This window comes from Pinus tabuliformis, chromosome 1_2 (assembly GCF_031772625.1).
Source record: "Pinus tabuliformis cultivar Carrire ecotype Pingquan chromosome 1_2, CPIR1, whole genome shotgun sequence".
NCBI classification, from domain to species: Eukaryota; Viridiplantae; Streptophyta; class Pinopsida; order Pinales; family Pinaceae; genus Pinus; species Pinus tabuliformis.
In genome coordinates this window covers 964695869-964703442 of record NC_142298.1, presented here as the reverse complement: position 1 = coordinate 964703442, position 7574 = coordinate 964695869, and positions in this window count along the sequence as shown.

Below are 7574 nucleotides of genomic sequence, written 5' to 3'. Positions count from 1 at the left end.
AGAAGTCAAATATAGGCCTTCTATTCCAAACAATGTCAAAGAATGGCAAGTATTTGAGAATGATAGGCAAATAAACAACTTTTTAACTTTGCAACAAGAGTTTACAGGATTAAATATTGACCTTGAGACAGCAAGTCAATCTCAAATTGTTGATGGAGCAAGTCAATCACAATTACAGTTTCAACAATCTGCTCACCCAATGTCACTTAGGACAGCAAAACAACTGCTCAGCCCAACCATTTTCAACAATGAAAACATTCAACAAATTAAACAAATGGACTGTGAAGAGATGAGTAACATTGAAACTGAAATCATACAACTCAAAGACAACTTCCTCCCAGTGGGCCTTACCCCATTAGAGGATATTTTTGACTCAAATGACATCCCTAGGAAGCCAAAGATGCAGCCATTAGATGCAAGAGTTGAAGAATGTAATATTGGCACTATGGAAAAGCCTAAGATAGTCAAGCTGTCCGCCTCTTTGCCCCCCGATCAAAAGCCCAAATATGTTGATCTCTTTAAAGAATTCCAAGATGTCTTTGCCTGGGGTTATGAAGACTTGAAGTCTTATGATACCTCTGTTATACAGCACACCATTCCCCTCAAGCCTAATCAAAAACCATTCAAACAAAAATTGAGAAGAATCAATCCTGTGCTTCTTCCTTCCATTGAAAAGGAATTACAAAAAATGTTCAAAGCTGGGATCATAGCACCAATCAGGTTTTCTGAGTGGATTTCAAATTTGGTCCCTACAAGAAAGAAAACTGGTGAGATCAGACTTTGTGTAGACTTAAGGAATCTGAATCAAGTTTCACTCAAAGATAACTACCCTTTACCAAAAATGGACCACATCCTCCAAAGAGTAGTAGGAGCCTCAAGGATATCACTGCTTGACGGGTTCTCAGGCTTCAATCAAATTTTAGTGCACCCTGATGATCAAGACAAAACTGCATTTACTACCCCATGGGGAACTTTCAAGTATGTGAAAATGCCCTTTGGATTGAAAAATGCAGGGGCAACATTTCAGAGAGCAATGGACATTGCTTTTGCAAAAGAAATTCATGATTTCTTGGTCATTTACTTAGATGATCTCACACCCTTCTCAAAATCTGACCAAGAACATTTGAAACATTTAAGACAAATTTTCATAACATGCAGAAAATATGGCATCTCCTTAAACCCCAAGAAGTCTTTATTTGGTTTGGAAGAAGGGAAACTTCTAGGACACATCATTTCGAAAGATGGCATAAGAATTGATCCAGATAGGATACAAGCTATCCTACAAATGCCTCACCCAAGGAATGTCAAAGAGCTTCAAGGATTCTTAGGAAAACTCAACTTTTTAAGAAGGTTCATCCCAAATTTAGCAGAATTGATCAGACTACTAAACAATATGCTAAAGAAAGACTCAAAGGTCAAGTGGACTGTGGAAGCAAAGCAAGCCTTTGAAAGCATAAAACTGGCTTTAACCCAAACCCCGGTATTAACTAACCCTCAGTTTGACAGAGACTTTATCATTTTTTCTTTTGCCTCCCAGCATACTATTGCTGCTGTTTTATTGCAGAAAGATGATCAAGGGAATGAAAAGCCCATTGCTTTTTTCAGCAGAGCTCTTAGAGATGCTCCTTTGAAGTACCAAATAATGGAAAAACAAGCCTATGCCTTAATCAAAGCTATCAAAGATTTTAGGATTTACATCCTTTACTCCCATGTTGTAGCTTATGTACCAAGTCCTATTGTCAAAGACATTCTCACACAAGAAAACTTAGAGGGAAGGAGAGGAAAATGGATTGCAAACATACTTGAATTTGACATTGAAATAAAGCCTACAAAGTTGATAAAAGGGCAAGGTTTGGCTAAGTTAATGACAGAATCAAATTTCCAAGCCTTAGATATCAACCAACTGGACAGTGAAACAGAGCTGGCGACTCCAAAGATCAATGTAGCCTTTGAACAATCTCCATGGTACTCTGATATCTGTTATGTGTTACAAAACCTGTGTGCTCCCCCAGGACTGTCCAGAACTAAGTCTAGGTTCCTAAAAATGAAAACATCCAAATTTTGTGTGTTAGATGAGAATCTACTCTGGAAAAACCATGAAGGTATTTTGCTGCACTGTCTTCTTGAGAATGAAACTGATAAAATTATGCAAGAATTCCATGCTGGAGACTGTGGTGGACATTTGTACTGGAAGTCCACTGTGGACAAGATATTAAGGGCTGGTTATTACTGGCCCACTATGTTCTCAGATATGAAGAAATTCACAACATCATGCCACAAGTGCCAGCTGTTTGAAGGCAGAAGACAGTTGCTGCCACTTCCTTTGAGGCCCATTTCAACAGAAAGACCTTTTCAACAATGGGGCTTGGATTTCATTGGAGAAATTCACCCCTCATCTTCAGGACAACACAGATGGATTCTAACAGCAACAGACTACTTCACCAAGTGGATTGAAGCTGCCCCATGCAGACAAGCAAATGACTCAGTGATCATTCAATTTTTAGAAAACAATATACTGGCTAGATTTGGCTGCCCAGAAAAGATAATAACAGACAATGCTGCTGCCTTCAAATCCAAGAAAATGATAAATTTCTGTCATAAATTTCACATTACTTTGGGCCATTCTACAGCTTACTATCCTCAGGGAAATGGTCTTGCTGAATCATCAAACAAAAGCCTGATAAACATCATAAAGAAAGTGCTGGAAGAGAACAAAAAGAACTGGCACAAGAAGCTAGTAAATGCTTTATGGGCAGACAGATTAACCACCAAAAGATCAATTGGGACCAGCCCATATGAGTTAGTCTATGGATTAGAGGCCAGATTTCCTTCATCACTAGGTGTGCCAGTTATGAAACTTCTACAAGAAAGTCAAGCAGAGCCAAATGATATGCAAAGAAGGATCAACCAGATAATCTGTTTACAGCAGACCAGAGAACAAGTTTTCAGCAGAGTGCAGATACTACAAGAGAAACTGAAAAAGGCCTTTGACAGAAGAACCAAAGCAGAAGATTTCAATATGGGAGACAAAGTTCTAAAGTGGGATGCAAGAAGAGAAGAGAAAGGGAAACATGGGAAATTTGATTCTTTGTGGAAAGGACCATTTGCTGTCCAAGCAGTGCAAGGTAATAACACTTATTTCCTTAAAAGTTTGACTGTAACTGAACTGGATGAAGGTCCTGTCAATGGCAGGATGCTGAAGCACTATTATGATGGTCCACTATGATAAGGATCCAAAGGTTCATTGTATATATTCAGGCCTATATATGTTTTCTATTTTTAGTTTGTAAGAAGAGGTTTTCCAAGTGCTGCACCTAGCAGCAATAGGCACATAGAACCAGAGGTTCCCCATCAAAAAGCACACAATTTTGACAGGTTACATGTATCAGAGCTCAAAGATTAAGATGGACAATCGAGCAACAAGGCAATCTGACCTGCTGTTCTTGGTCTTTCAAAAGAAAAACCATCCCCATGTGGAGCCACTGTTGGATACCTATAGTAATAGGTTTCATATTTCATGATTGATTATTGAAAATCCAAATATGCTCTGCTTTGTTACTACAAAGATCCCATATTTCCAGGAAATCAGAGGTGTATGAAATACTTCAAATATTGAGGACCTTATTACAAATTTTGTGGATGATTCAACAGTTCAAGCTGGATCATGCCATGTTTCAATTTTGAGTTATAGAATAGAGAAAGAAGTCTGTCCAAACAGCTTAATCTTGGCAGATAAGTAGTTCAGGTAGAGAAACAAAGGTTCCCAAAAGCCTAATCTGGGACCTTGGAAGAGATAAGGGTAGAAGCAGATAGAGTAAAAAATGAAAAAGCCAAAGAAAAGAAAGGGCAATTGAGGGTTGCAAGTCTAAGTGCCCCTCCAAGAAGAAACTAAAAAATGTTAGGTGAAATAGTTGGGTAGGCAGTTGTGGTTGCAGAAAGGACAGGTTCACCATTACATAGTTGTCAAAGATATTTTGCCAAGGCAATGGACATATCAGCAAAAAGGTGGTGAATTTCATGGATTCACAGCAGAGAGCATCACTAACTTCACTTTTTCCCCTCTACTCCATCATTAACATCCCCTTTCTCAAAGATTCCCCTCCTTCACTTTACTAACTCCTAAATCTACTATTTAACTCCCTTATTCTACCCCTTGCCCTAATAGTAATAACACTAAGGTGTATAAAGCCCTAAATGTTATATATTCCCTCCCCTAGGCATAATAGCCGAGAAATCTGCAAAGAGGGATCATAGTGGCATCTGGCCACCATGGTGAACCTATCTCCGATACTCTCCCTTTGCTGCAGATCATTTCCCCTCAAAAAATACCTTTGCATGGGTAAAAACCCCTCTCTAAACCCCTCTAGCCCACAAACCCTCCGCAAACCTTATAAAAGGCAAAATTCCGCCTTCAGCACGCCCCCAAATGCAAGCGCGGGTGGTCAGAAGTTGAAACATTTGAAAACCATGTCAAAAAACCCACAAAACAGTTAATATTTCCGCCGCCCTATCCGCCGTGCACCTTACACCTCCGCCAGCCGTCGGATCAAGCCTTCCAGATCCGACGGCCCACAACAATATCGGAGCGCTATCCACGTCCGCACGTTAACTCCCGAGAACATGACGTTGCGCCTCGTCACTCCTCCGCCACGCGTCGCCCGATGGACCATCTCGGAGCTCCCTCTGACACCCTGGGCGCCGTACTCTAACCGCCCCGAGAAACCGTGACGGTTAGAGCCTTAACCATGACCGTCACGGTTTCACCTCCGCCCGTCCCCGTTGACCTGTCTGCCACGTCTCGTACCCGCCTCCACCACGCGTCCAGCTCACCGCTGACTGGACTGCCACCTCACCCCCGTTGACCTGTCGTCTTCCGCCACGTCCTCCCCGATGACGTCAGCTGACGTCACATCACCGTGACCCACCAATGACGTCATGCTGACGTCATCGTAAAAAAAAAGCGCCAAATGGGTAAAAATCTCATATTAACCAAATTTCACGCGTTTTTTCACCATTTCATCGTTTTGTCTGCTGAACTCTCTGTTTAACCGTTTCTGCCCGGATTTCCGCCAACCTGTAAATTCAACAAAGGCGACCACTCCAGCAACTGCAGTACACCTTATCACGACTTCTGCACGTCAAGTTACAGGTATTTACCCTGCCCTGCCCTCCATACGACCTGCATTCTGCTCTAAACTGCTCACAGGCATAATAGGACCGTAAAACAGACTTTTTCACCGCTAGAACCGGGTTATACCTCCACCATTGTCTCTGTGAAGTCCAAAAATTCCCTGCAGAGTTGTAACAAACTGCAATTCATCTGAAAACCCCTCGTCCTGCGTTTTCTCGGCTAATGCCCCGCTGAATACCTCTGAATTACTACCAGGAGCTAAATTGGGCCCCAAAAGAGTCTCTGTAACCAATTACCAGCAGTATTTCAATTTCTAGCTGGTAAATTCCCCTCTGACAGTTCAGAAAATCAAGTTTTTACCACAGAGGGCAATCTGCAGTCTGTCTTTGCCAACTCACTTGTCAAATTGCAATAGTTTATCCCTTCACAAGCTATGGAGACTCCCATTGCTCTCAATATTAAGCCTATCAATGCCCCCCACCAAGAATTAGCATGGAAGCCCCTGGGAGACATGGATTACCAGATGTTGGACTGGTTTCCTATGGGAACTAAGTATAATATCCAGATGTTAAATGAACTGAGAGCCCAGCACATGAGTGGAGCAGATATCCTGGGAATTTGGGAATCAAATTTGCCCATATACAACCTTCCCCAAGTTAATCCCATGCCAGAGCTTATCTACAGTTGCCAAGAGTGCTATGACCCCAGCCAAAGGGCAGTCATTAGCCCCACAGGCCTAGTCCTGTTTCAGATCACTCCAGAGAGTATAAATCAGATGCTGCATTTCCATACAGCCAAGAAATTGACCCCTCTTTCCATGCAAGATTTGATAAAGAGAGGAAATAACCTGTCTAATGACCAGATTGTGAAGATTAACCAGCTATTTGTCACACCTAGCTCTGAAGCAGTCAGAACCCCTCCCATTGGGTACCAATACCTGAATGAGTTGGGCAGGATGATGGTGGACTTGATTGGATATGTCCTGGGATTCAGAGGACTGGAAGATGTAGATGACAGCATATTGGCCATGCTGTCCATATTTGCCCCGGGTAAGCCTCCAGCTATCCACTATGATTATGCAACTTATATAGCTGAGAAGATTCATGACCAGTTCATGAACTTGAAGAGGGAGAGGCTGTTCAGATACACCTCCTACATATACCATCTGTTCTTGTTCAACCAGCCAGCTACCTTCTCTGTCCCTTTGAGGCCACTCAACGCCCAAGGAACCCCAAGATCAGTTGTTTTTTGGACCCCTGTGTTCCATTGTACCTCAGTATCACCTTATACATACTGTGAGTTTATTGATTTATTTGTTCATCCAGCCCTAACAGTGCTGCAAGGTGCCCCTCCTCCTAGACTGACCGATGACATGAAGAGAATTCTTCATTTGAACAAGCTTTACAACATCGGCAACTGGTACTTCTACCAGAATCACACAGTCATTAGGGTGTATGGATGTGAATTAAATCCATTTAGGCTGCCAAGGTACGTTCCCATGAGACTGTTTGCCTTAGAATATTTCAGGCAATTTGGGAACTCAGATTACCTACACTTTCAGAGTAGAAACAAGAAATCACAGTTGAAAGTGAGAAATCAGCTAGGTCCCTTCTTATACAACAGGAAGGAGGAAGGCTGGAAAGAGGCAGACAGGATCCTGGAAGGACTCCAGTTGAAAACTAGTTTTGAGTGGATTCCATATGACCCTAACCACTCTATTTCCCTCAGGAGGATCAGGTATAAGTTAGGCAACTATGCTCATGCAAGATTACCTGAAATTGAAAAATATGCAAATGCACCAGATTGGGAAGAGGGCACATTAGTAGAGCAAATGACTAATGAAGAAATACTTGAGCAAGAGGCTAGAAATGTCCAAAAACAAGCTGACTTGGAAACTTGTGGACAGGTGCCTATTTCCTACAGGAGGCAAATTGGGGCAGCCACCACAACACCAGCAACACAACAGCGAACTGCCGAGCAGACAACCCAAGCAGCAAGCAAGGACAAAGGCAAACAGGTGGAACAACCACCTATATTAACAGAAGAACAGGTTGACACCTTGCTACAGCAGCAAGAAGAAATGGAAAAAGGAGTTGGGGCAGCAACAAGATAAACCACAAACTAGTGGGCAGCAGCCATTACAGCAAGATAAAGAGACAGATTTGCCCGGTTCTACAGAACAGCAGCCCCAAACAGAGTTGTCTCCAAGAACAGACATCAATGTGGACAGCTCAGTCCTCCAAACACCTCAGAAGGAGGACTTAACCAGAAAGAGAGAGAGAGAGACTCCCCAGACTTCATCCTTTATCAGAGGAGAGAAGAGACAAAGATTGAATGACTCCCAAGAGGAGGACATAGCAATAAGGCAGGCCATGGGCATGGGCCCACCCAGTGGAGAACTCTCGGCCAGCTCATCTCAAAGAGGACCAGATATGACAATGGG